The sequence below is a fragment of the Capsicum annuum genome, chromosome 5 (assembly GCF_002878395.1).
Source record: "Capsicum annuum cultivar UCD-10X-F1 chromosome 5, UCD10Xv1.1, whole genome shotgun sequence".
Taxonomy (NCBI): Eukaryota; Viridiplantae; Streptophyta; class Magnoliopsida; order Solanales; family Solanaceae; genus Capsicum; species Capsicum annuum.
Window position 1 is genome coordinate 22,121,960 of NC_061115.1, and position 14,065 is coordinate 22,136,024.

A 14,065-nucleotide genomic window follows, 5' to 3' on the forward strand; every position below is an offset into this window, starting at 1 on the left:
CCACTCCCATTATTGCTTGTCTGCCCCTGCACCCCTGAATCACCCCCTTTTCATCAATTGAGCAATATAATAAAGGGCCTTGTAGCCATTATCAGTATCTGTTATATGCTCAGAGATTGGTGGATGTTGCAATTTCACTGTTTATCTTTCTTTAGCAACTTGCCATTCACTCGTGTTAGTTTTCTTGCCCATAGCCACTGGTTCTAACTCTTCCTCGGATGACAATTGACTGATATATCTTTTTTTATTATCTATCAAAAGATTAGTTGTAGAGTCAAGTACCCCTTTGAAAGCCCATTCTTGTCTGGACACATTTTGCATTTTTTTGCTTAGGCTCATTCCTCCGTTTCAGCTTCATATGTGCCCAATAATACACCATTTAGAGCAATAATCCAGTTTCCACTCATATATATAAATCTGTTTGATGCAAAACTTTTCCCTGAGGGTCACACACGTTCACACTACCTAGCAAGGGTCACGTCACATCCATTTTTATGAGTAACCTAGCATATAATATTCTCTCCACATTTATAGTGCACGCGTCTGCGTAAATGGGATTTCCCAGTGCACTCCCAATCTTACTTAGTGCCTTATTGCTCCACTAGTTCAACGGTAGTGCAGGAAGTTTCATCCATAGGGGTATGATTTTGAAAATTAAACTCATTCGACCATGCTTTCAGAATAATAGGTCTGCTAGCCATTGTACACGGTCCATAGATAAGCACCCCATCTCTCTATATTATTGAGGAGAATTGACTACAAAATACCCTTCCCTTGGTTTACGAACAAATTTCCATTATGCTGCTATGAATCTCTCAACAGCACCAATCGTTGGTGTATTCCCCATAAAATATATAATTAGACCTTGATTCCATTTGGCATTTCCTTCAATCACATCTTCCCCTACCAATTGGACCATAATCTTATCGGATCAGTTTTATCCCTTTAGCTGTTAAACAATTAGCATCAAACAACCCAACCTAAGCTCTATGTCCCTCTATGTTAATTCGATCCCGCTCCTGAGCTTTTCTTATCTCCCTAATTTTCTTTTCTATATTTAATTCACTTACCAGAGATACTGAACTAGTTCCTGCATTAGTAATTTTAGCTTGGATACCCGTGTGTTCTGTTCTTAGTCCAGCCATAGTAGTTCCCACTAGATACGAATAGATGCTCCGATTAACTTAAACTTCTGGCCACTCCAGCACCGAGTCAGGTTCATTCTCTAGATATGCCTTCTCATTCATCTTACCTGATAAATCCTTCTTCTTACCGGAACGAGCTTTGCCGTTGACAGTAATCAGTGTTTTATAATATTACAATCTATTAAGTAAGAAGATGGTCAACCGATTCAAAATACAGTATCTACTTTAATCCTTAATAGTATGAAATATTTTTCAGGAAGATGGCCTGGCAATAGCAAAACTATTAGAACCATGCTTCAAAATTTAAAATGCAAGACGCTTATATCTTTTAAATGGTACAAAGATGTATTTTTATTTAGAGTTATGGAATTACCAAAAAGTAATAATTCTCATTGGAAGTCTAAATTTATAGATGGTTTACCAACACTCTTTGCGAAAAGAGTTAGAAAAGTTCTTACAGAATCTGCAACAAGTATAAATTATGATGATTATACCTATGAAAAATTGATTAATATTTATACTCAAGAAGGACTATCCTTATTTAATGAGATTAGATTGAATCAACAAATCAAAAGATATGTCTTAATGAAAGACAATAATTAGGCAAATTTTGTGAATAATTTATCATTAATATTCCTAAGAATTCTAGAGAGCCTTATAGGCACAAGAAGAAGAAAAAAAATTTATAATAAGAAGAATAAAAGAATTGAGATAAATTCTAGAAGAAATGAAAATTTTAAAGCAAGAAAAGATTATATTAAATCTAACAAGCCTAATGATTGTCATAAATATGGTGGAGTAGAACATAATGCAAAAAATTATAAAGTCGAGGAGAAAATAAAAAATCTTAACATTGATGAGGATATAAAACAATCTTTATGCAATATCTTATTAAATTCTTTTCCAAAAAATTCAAATCCTGATCAACGTGATAATGAGGATTCCTCTACATATGAAGATTTAAGAGCCCTTCATAATGAGGATTATATGTCCTCTGAAGATGAGTGTCTATGCTGTCAAATAGGATAATCTTGTGATAACAAGGGTGATGAAGATGTGTTTTATAATATTTAATATTGATTTCAGAATTTAGAAATTAATGTCCTTGAAAATAATAAATTAGCAGAATTTTTGAAATTTATTAAAGATCCGTAGCTAAAATCTCAAATAATAAAACAAATGGAAAACCCTTCTACTATTTTTCCTAAAAAACAATGGAAGATTTCTTCTTAGAAAGGACCTTATATTATGTCTGAAGTACAAAAACTTCTTAAAGAAAAGGAGCAAGCGACTAATATTCCGACAGCAACTCATGATTTAAAGATAGATATTGATAATCTCAAAAAGAAGTTATTCTTAAAAGTAATAATATGGTATTAGATAAAAGAATATCTAATTTAGATGACCAAAGGCTTGTCTCATATAATATACCAAGCTTGCCAGAAGAAGGATTTCTTCAAACAATTGAAATGAAACGTCAAAAATTTTATGCAAAATTACTCTCTTAATTGATTATAATTTTAAGAAGAATTTACGGCTCTCATGATAGTAGGGAAGACTGTAATTGCATACAAGAAGGACTAATACCTCCTAAATATTTTTATAAAATCACCCATATTCTAAGAAATATTAGTCGTCATAGAATGAGAGTTGAATACAAAATTTTCAAGACATATATCTGTCAAGATAAATCATGTATGCCAGAAATCTTTGTTTAGATAAAAGATATTAGCGATGAAATTATTTTAGGGGTCCCATAATTTGTTCATTTATATCCTATTATCAGGTGAGATGAAACTGGGTAACTGAAACATTTAATAACAAGAAAATTAAATCCGAATAGTGTTCACCACCCTATCCAAAAATTTTAAATTTAATAAAATAAAAAATACTTCAAAATATAGACAAGTTGATTTTCTAAAAAAAAATGAAATTTATAGTTTAACAATAGAAGAGAATTTGAAAATCCTAAACTAAATGAAAATATTAAATTTTTTGAAAAAATTAGTTTTCATTAGAAATTTGTAGAGATCACCCAAATACATTCTGACAAAGAAAAAATATATAGTTAGTCTTTCATATGAAGAAAATTTTTAAAAAATACTCCCACAAAAGTAAGGTCATGTCAAATGAACTCAGAGTATCTAGAATTATGTAAAAAAAAAAATCGATTCTCTAATAGATGAAGGTCTTATAAGATCTTCCAAATCACCATGGTCATGTACTGCTTTTTATGTTAGTAAAAAAGCAGAACAAGAAATAGGGTTTCAAAATTAGTTATCAATTATAAACCTCTCAATAGAGTTCTAAAATGAATTCGGTATTCAATACTGAATTAAAAAAAATTATTCGATAAATTATACGACACTATTATATTTTTAAAATTTGACTTCAAATTAAGATATTGACCAATTTAAATTGTCGAAGCAGATAAATATAAAAGTGTTTTTAATGTGTTCATGGGTCAATTTGAATAAAATGTTATGCCCTTTGGATCGAAAAATGCTCCCTTTGAATTTCAAAATATTATGAATGATATTTTCATGCCTTACGCAATTTTACAATAGTTTATATTGATGACATAGTTGTATTTTCAAAAGCCGTAGAAATACACTTCAAATATCTAGATTTATTCAAAAATATTACCACACAAAATGAATTAGTAATATCTAAATTCAAGATGTCTCTTTTCCAAACAAAAGTTAGATTTTAGAATATAATACCAAAAATGATAAAATAATTTTCATAAATAGAAGCATTGAATTTATTTCAAAATTTTCAAATGTTATTGCTGATAAAACACAATTACAGAAATTTTTGAAAAGTTTAAATTATATTTCTCATTTTTTAAAGAATCTTGCTGAGGATACATCTATTTTATATGATAGATTGAAAAAGAAACTAAAAGCTTGGACTGAAGATCATACTCAAGCAGTCAAAAATATTAAAGCAAAGGTTAATAACCTATTGTGCCTTACGTTATCTAATTCTAATTAAAAAAAGATAGTAGAAAAAAACGGTTCTGATATTGAATATGGTGGAATTTTAAAATAATATTTTCCACAAAATTAACAAGCATATATTGTTCAATTTTATTCGTAAAAATAAAAAAATATCCAAAAGCATTATGAAACTATTGCAAAAGAAAATCTTACAATAGAAAAATGTGTTTTAAAATTTCAAAGAGATTTATATAATCAAATGTTTTTAATAAAAACTGATTGCCAAGCAGCAAAATTCATATTCAATAAAAATTGTAAATATAATGTTCTAAACAAATGTTTGCAAGATGGCAAGCTTTATTGGTTCCATTTGATTTTAAAATACAATATTTAAAGGGATCTAATAATAGACTTTGAAATTTTCTTATTAGAGAATATTTAAATTAATATCTTTTCTCTTATATAGGTTGAAGTCACAATTTTCAACCTCCTCTAATAGAGAAAGGAGAAGAGGAAGATCAAGAATGGGACGAGGCAATATCCTAGTCTAAATAGAAAGCCAAAAATTAATAGCTGCAAATATTACAAGCACCTTAGATCTTAGTAAAGATCAACAAATGTATCAAGAACTTTTGACTTTCATTAAATCCAAAAAAATGGAAAATGACCCTTCATATTCTAGTGCTTTGACAAATGATAACAATGAAAATATTGAATTATATGAACAAAATGAAATAGACGAGGTAATACTTATCTTGAATCAAAATGATTTAAATGAAAAGATGATCCATGACAATCAATGCAAATATACCTAGATACTACATCATATATTGCTACTGTACATAAATACAGAATGCATTTTGAGATGATACCCTCTTATACATAATCAACTGAAATTCAACATTTTTACTCAACTAATAATACTATAAAAGTTTACAAATATTCAAAAACTATCATTAAAAAGATTTTTATCCCAGAAGAATGGGGCATTAGTACTCTCAAAGAAAAAGATTATCTACATCCTAAATACAAAAATTCAGTCAAATTTAATTATTGGGATTATGTTGAAAGCTTTAATAAAATTCTTCTATATGAAAATCATAATAGAAAACACTCGTGATTTATAAAAATTTGTGGGAATGTCTTTAATCAAAGTATTCCTAATTGATTTGGATAATGATGAATTTATTATGGACCATCTATAAAGATCTTATCAGAATCATTCAAAAATTTATATACTGAATAGGTAGAAGTATCTCCAACATTAATGAAATTGAAAAAAGATAATATCTATTTTAAAGAAATTTCAACTTTGTATTTGTTTATTGAATTCTCTATTCCGTGGATAATGAAATGATCCACTAAAGTGAAACAAAATCTTAATAATTTTTCATGACTCAAAAAAAATATTTTATATAAAATTCTGAAATAAATTAAATCAGAAGACATCTTAAGATTATATCCATGAACAAGTAATAACTAATTTTATTAATGTGGCCATTGTAAAGTACAAAGAACAAAAAGATATGGCACCAATGCAACAAAAGGAAGACATTAATCCCTTTAAAAGTATTGTCAGACGACTTCAAATGAAAAAGGGGATCATATTTACGTCAGGAATAATAGCTTCATACATGAAGAAAATAAAGAAAGATTTAATGAGAAATATTGATATGAAAAATGCATCAAATGTTTCTACGGTATCTGCAGGTCATACCACGAACAATGAAGAGATTGCTTAGCAGGAGAATCACAAATCATCCAAAGCAATAATGAAATTGATCTTGATGAGTACTTGCAAAAGCTTAAAGAAAAATTGAAAGAATCTTTCACGTCAACAAAAGAAAAAGACAAGAAAGTAAAATTATGAGAAACACCAAGCCCTATATCATAAAATAATTAGGGATAATGACATGTTGAGTTAGCTTTTATAAAGCACTTTTACATAGCTTTTATAAAACATCTTTTAAGAAGATGTGACAAATAAAGTAAGTTAGTCAATATAGTTATGATGTACGAGTAAACTAGTACAAGTCACACTTTTCATTATGTAATTTTTAATTTGTCGTGTACTAAAGAGAATCCTCTATATAAGGATCAATTTTGGTTTCTTCCATCTCTTAAAACAGCTATACTCATTATGGTATCAGAGCTAAATGATAGGCTAAATATTTTGTGTTGAACTATAACATACTAAGCTACTAATATAATATGACACTAAATCTTGGTCAATTCCTAGAGTCAAACTCAAGCTTATATACCAAATTAAAACTTTTGAAAAATTGAGTCTTAAACAAGTCGTTAAAATAACTGAAAAAATAATTATTGTTGATGGTGATCATGCTATTTTTAGATTATTATCTGAAAATGATTTGGCTCCTTATAAAGAAACTCATAGATTCATGCATATAGGATTAATACAAATTGCATTTGAACTACTTACTTTAAAAGATTTGCTTGGGAGTTTTATAGCTACTCTAAGAAATGGAAGAAATCAAAATTGAAAAAGTTCTTTTATAGAGACTGTACAAACAAGCGTAGCTTATGGCCCTATATATTTTAGAAAAAATGCTCTATTTCCACCCTGAACTATACACGAAATTGTTGAGACTCACTCGAACTTTTGGAGGGTCCTATTATCCCCCTGTACTAATTAAAATCGTATTTTTTGCAACCTTAATACCTACATGGCACATACGTGTACCTACATAAACCTTCATTGTGTTGATTCACTGATGTACCACGGAGGCACTAAGGTTGTCAAAAATATGATTTTAATTAGTCTAGGGGGTAATAGGATCCTCCTAAAGTTCGAGTATATCTCAACAATTTTGTGCATAGTTCAGAGTGGAAATTGAGTATTTTCTCTATATTTTAATACCTACCAAATTTTCAAATATCTTTAAATGATGAGAATTCTTTATATGCTTTGGTACTAAGTATTAAATTACATGGCTATAATTATATGCCAGGAACTGAAGTTATATGTATATGTTATATAATTTATCATAAATCTTTGTATACTTTAAATCTTATGTATAAAATTATGAATTTTAAAAATTAAACTATTTTGATAGAAAGTAATTTTGGTAGATCAAATGTTATTATCAGGAGACCTTTTGAATGGGATGAAATTGATTTTTCTAAAGAAGGTTTTTGAGGAAGCTACCTCTTCTTAAAATAATATGAACAGTGAAATTATGAAAATTAAACAGATCACAGATGATACTGTTAAGATTTGATTTTTTGATTTTACACTTTTAATAAATAAAGATGATAATCTAAGTGTTGGATTCAGATTAATTAGATCAACTTCTTATATTTTTCCAATTGATTATATCGTAAATTCTCCTTTGAGAGCCTCTACTTCTCAAATTAAGAAAATTAATAGAGTTAGTAATATTAGACTAGATAGGGATAATACAGCTAATGTTATTTCAGATGTGAATTTAATGAAACCGGAAATGAATTTTCATACAAGTTTAAAATGAATCAAAATAAAATTGATTTTAGTTCGAAATTACCGATAAAAAAGAATCTAGTTGACCATCTTCTTGCTTAATAGATTATAATATTCTAGAATGTTGATCAAAGGTTAAATAATTATCCCATCAATCTTTTAACTGACCCGTAAAACCTACAAAAGTTCTATCATAACTTTTGTTGACTTTGTAAATTGTGTTGTACATCAACATTCAATGTACTACTGTTGCAATTTATCTATCAGTGTATTCATCTATGTTTCATTCATAAATTTCATTTCCATTATAATTATTAGAGACCACTATCTTTTGTTTTTCTAATAATACATCTCGGAGAGTGGATCTAGAATAGTAGCACATCCTTTGAATTGATTTCTTAACATGTTTTTCTAAGATTTTATTAATCTTTCTAAGGACCTCAGTATTATTATCAAAGTTATTATGGCTAGACTAATTTTTAATCCATTGAATTTTTTCTCTAAATTTTTTTCTAAATCTTCTAGACCTTTCTTTAATTTAAAGTCTTTGATGTCAGGGAGGTTGAATACTAGTAGTAGCAATAGGGACTTGTTATTTTTTCTTACTATCACTAAGATCTATTCTCTTTATTTCAGAAAATCTCCTATCAATTCAATCATGGATAGATATAATTTGCACACCTAATATGCTCATCTAAATATTAGCATAGTTTTGTTACTTAATCATAGTATTAACATGTTGCGTCGTAATAGTGGCAATATCGTTTTTAAGTAATTTTGCAAAGGCAGTAAAATAAACTATTTTATCACCTTTTTCAATTTGAAATGATTATTGGGGAGGAACAACTGACTAGGTGATCTCACCATTACTTAATTTATAATCTTTTTATAACATTACTTAATTTATAATTTTTTTCTAACATAGAGATATAACTATCAACATATTTTATCATAAATCATGAAATAAAAATAATTATTTTATTATGACCAGAAAGATCTTTATAAAATTCTTCTTGAAATTGATTCTTTTCTACTTTATTAAAATTTTTAAAAAATCAATTTCTAAAAAGTTTCCACCTGAATTTAAAGAACTCATTTGAGATTCTTTTTCTTGCCTATGACCCCGTACTAAAATAAATTTTATTTTAATTAATATGCATATGTATGTATATATGTACATATACATATATATATACACACACACTGATATTCATGAAAATATACACTGGTATACAACATACTTCAACTCGTATTCTTAAATGAATCAGCTCAAAATTTTAGATAACTCCTCTTCAAAGCACCTCAAAATTTAGTATAATTTAAACTAGAGTTTTATAAAAAAAAAAAATATTGAAGCCCACTTCAAATAACAATATTTTTTATATTTTAGTTTTTAGGCATGAGGGCTTTAAACTCATTTTGATGGATTTTAAATCTTAATCTAAAGGGTAAATGTTATGAAATATAAAGTAAAAAAAAAAAATAGAGAAAAGAAGAGAGAGCAATTATTATTTCACTTGAGAAGTTTCTTGATGGGTTAATTACAATGAATGAAACCCCCTTTATTTATAGGGGAAAACTGACCTTGAGGTTTCTAACTTTTCCATCAATAGACATTCACTATATATGGTAAAGTAGACATTCATTATATATGATAAAGTAGAAATTCACTATATACGATAATATATTTATAACATTCCCCCTTGAATGTCTAATTGATAGATAATGTGCCTCGTTAAAATCTTACTAGAAAAAAATCAGTAGAAAAAAATCTAGTGAAGGAAAAAGAGTACATATCTCTAACAATACGCATATACGCTGCCTCATTAAAAGCCTTACAAGAAAAACCCAGTAGGACAAAACCTCATAAGAAAAAAAGAGTACAACGCGTATTAACTCTCCCTAATGAGATCATCCTTGAACCTTTGCATCTCAATCTTGCGCACCATATTCTTGAAGGTTGTAGTTGGAGGAGACTTGGTGAATAAATCAGCCACATTGTCACTTGAACGAATTCATTGCACATTAGTATCACCATTCTTTAGTATCACCATTCTTTTGTAGCTCGTGTGTATAGAAAAATTTTGGCAAAATGTGCTTCATTTTATCTCCTTGTCCTCCCTTACATTGTGCTATATATGTTGTATTATCTTCATAAAAAATCATGGTACTTTGTCATATTTTAAACCATATTTTTCTCGAATGAGATGTATCGTGGACCTCAACCACACACACTCTTGGTTTGCTTCATGAATAGCTATTATCTCAACATGGTTCAATTAAGTGGCTACGATAGTCTGCTTTGTATATCTCCAAGATATGGCATACCCCCATATATAAATACATAGCTTATTTAAGATCAAGATTTATACTGATCAGGTAAGTACACAACACCAGCATAACCAACAAGATCGGGACTACAATCTTTAGAATAAATAAGCTCATATGTTTGATCTTATTTTGATGTCTCCTAGTAGGAGCAAAACTATATCTTGCTAAAAACTGATCAAAAAGGTTATCTCAGGCCTTGTGGTATTTGTAAGATATATGAGTGCATCAATTGCATTGCAAGATACATGAGTGCACCAATTTCACTATGATATGGTACTTCATAAACAATCTAAATTGGTATATTTTTCATTTCAGCAAATAATCTATTGCTTTTGAAAACTCTCCAAGAGTTTCAATAATTTTCATGCTATAAATTTATGAAATATAAGGATTATAGATAAGTTTCTAGAAACTTTTATATGTTTCAAACATTTTGAATCCTTAAAAGTTTTCATATAAATTTTGTCAAGTAACAATATCCAGTATTTCATGTGTGACATCTTTCAATATTTGGACTGCAAATCAAATAAGTTTTACGGTTACCAAGACGTATGCTTTCATGTCAATTGATAAATGTTTCTACGTCAGCATGCTTAAATGAACGTAGAATTCGAATCCTCGTAATCTTTTACAATATTGCGCCACTATTGTATCAAAGATATTAATGATATATCGTTTCGTATCGGTTCACAGTGTGAAATAACAATTCTTGAAGAATCTTTTATTTCTTCAGCATATGTCAATACTTAATAAGCACATTTCGCAATCTAGCAGTGTTAATTTTTGAATTTTTATACTAGTAAACTCCAAATTTACCATGACATGTGCCTTTTTTTGTTTAGTAAATTTCAGATCTACTATTACATGAATAAATTCTCGATTTACTACTTTAGAAGTAGATTTCAAAATAACTCTTCTCAATTAGTCAACCTCTTTCGGAGGTGAGTTGTGATACCATCACAATCAAGTGCACGTTTGCATTACTAAGATTCTCATTCACCAGGAATGGAATATAATCGTGCCTTAAGCCTATCAATTATGATAGCTTATAACCTCTTTTATGATATTGCTACTTCAGGAGTACAACGAGGCATACATATCTTGTAGAGTATGTCATATATTGTTACCACATTCACTTCAAGAATAGAGCAAATTGTCATCTTTCAGACTTATCATATATTGCTACCACATTCACTTCATGAAATGGAGCATATCACATTTACTTCATGGAACGAAGCATATTTAATTAGATAGGTTTCATGACTTTTGACCAAATGCACATTATTTTTGTCTTAGACATCATAATATGATCAATATGGTGCATTGAGATTCAAACTCAAACGTATTATCCATATAAAGACGTCTTAGGCATAATCGATGGGACTTGAACCCAACATCTTATCATCATGTTGTATTGGAACTTTTAACCCAATGTCTTACCCTCTTAATGAGATGAGACTTAAATTCATCATCATATCTTTTAAAAATATTGTTCTTCATGAACAAATTTATTGCATGAGTGGTTCCAAACCAATTATTTTTCCTCAAATCCAACAGTAATTATATCATTAGTAGCAAAAGACAAATAACATAAGAAATTACTAACCTTGGAATTATATTTAGATTTATAATCTCACATTGTTTTGGCAGATTCTCGTGCTGATAACATTTTATGAAATATAAAGTAAATACAAGAAGAATAGAGAAGGGAAGAGAGAACAATTATTATTTCTCTTGAGAAGTTTCTTGATGGGTTAATTACAATGAATGAAACCCCTTTATTTATAGGGAAAAACAGACCCTGAGGTTCCTAACTTTTTCATAAATAGACATTCACTATATATGGTAAAGTAGACATTCATTATATATGGTAAAATAAACATTCACTATATATGGTAATATATTTATAACAGTAAAAATTTATTCACACCGAGTATTTACACCCGGCTAATAAATAAATGACAGATATCACTTTATTTAATTATAGTTATTAGTAGTTAACCATAGTTAACTACAATGTGTTTTGGAAATGATCTTAATTAACAATACTATCATGAACTTAATTGTCTTTCTATTTTCTCTTACTAAGTCAATCTACATATGTTGCTTAACATATATATTACAAAGGCCATTACTGGTCATTGCAGACATGAGCTTTTTTCATTCACCATATTTCATTACCAACTACATGTTATTTAGCAATACTAGTCGTATTTTACGCGCCTCATGTGTGTACCTCGCTTCAAGGAGTTCAGTTAACAAAATCACTTTAGTATTATAAAAGAAAATATGCTTGAATTAAGAAATAAATTTATCTATTTATTTAATGTGAAAAACACTTAAATATAAAACTAATATATTCATACAAATCATATAAAAGACATAAGAGAGTATTACATTAATTAATAATAAATATATATGAAAAATAAATTCATGCGTATACGTTATATTATATTATTTAATAGAGTACTCACTTAAAAAATGGTGTAAATTATCAACCATATTTATGGTAAATTTGCAACTTTAATTTATTGGGTTTATTATTAAAATAAATTAACTTGTATTAAAATATAGTAAATTTAGGCAAATTTTGATAGTCGTTTATATTGAATCCCTATTTTAATATATTTATTTTGTAAAATATTAAATTATAAACTAAATTTGTAGTTATTTTGGTTTGTAGAAATTATTTTCTATACAAGGTATACCTAAATCAACAAGAACTTTAATTAATTTCATATTCTTTAATATTTCATATAATAAGTAATAATAATTATTTAAGAAAAAAAGGTGAAAAAATAATTTTATTTATTTCAAAATCTTAAATGAATGACAAAAGTTTGAATCATTTTTCAAAGAGTGATGTACGTGCTTTGTACGTGTCTCTCTTGTCAATAAAAAAATTTATTATATCTATATAACTTGTACCAGTAAATCAAACGAGCCTATTGTTAAAATAATGATCATATGTCAAATCTCATAGTTTATTAACAATTGAAAAAAGTTGCATATAATTAAATTTTAAAACAGAATTCATATTTAATCAGAATGACTAATCAATTTCTTGTGATGGAATGTAATGATTCAAAGAATTTATTCAAATTTATAAATAATTCAATTTCAAATTATTAATTGCAAATGTGTTATTATTAACAAAAATCACACAAAAAAAATTAATTAACAATTATCTATCAAGAATACATGATAATCTATTATTTTAAACTTCAACAACATACTACAATAGTACAATCACAAAAAAAAACTTCTCAATTAACAATTATCTATAAAATATACATGACATTTTTGTAAACAGAAAAAATTAAAATATACAAAAAAATTCCAGAGCTTACCTCAAATCACAAACAAATTTGTCTCTTCAATCATGGATACCATCAACAACAACAACATACCCAGTGTATCAACAACAACATACCATCAATATTTCAAAAAAAAAAAATCTCAAAAAGCAATTGTCGATCAAGAATACATGATAGAATATTATTGTAAACTTTAAGAATATACTAAAATTTTAGAAAACTTACCTCAAATCACAAACAAATGCATCTCTTTAACCATAAATACTAATAAGATTTTCATCATCAAGAATATATTAAAAAAATTTAAAAACTTACCTCAAAACACAAGTAAATTTGTCTCTTCAATCATAAGATATATCAAGATTTTACTAAAACACTTCTCAATTAACAATTATATATCTATAAAAATACATGATAATTTATTTGTTGTAAATTTCAAGAACATACTAAAATTTTAGAAAATTTACCTCAAATCACAAGAAAATTTATCTCTTCAATCAAATAAAAGAAACAATAGATTAAACCAAGAAAAAATATTCACATGCTATAAAACAATATGAATATAGCTTAAAGAACTCACTTGATTAGGAATAATCAATTGTACGGAGAACAAAAAATGAAGATATTAATAAAGTTTAAACCTTTTCTAATATAAATACTATTATAGAAGTAAGTTTTCTAACTTTTACCTTTTAAATCTAAGTTAATTAGGTTTCTTCTTTAATATGAATATAATAATATCAGTAAAGATGCTACTCCAAAGTTATTACTCGTGCGAAGGGAAAAAAGAAGAAGTTGATTTCTAATTTTAAAATTAGTGCTAATCTTTACAGTAACACCCCGAATCTGATACCCGAAATACTACACGGT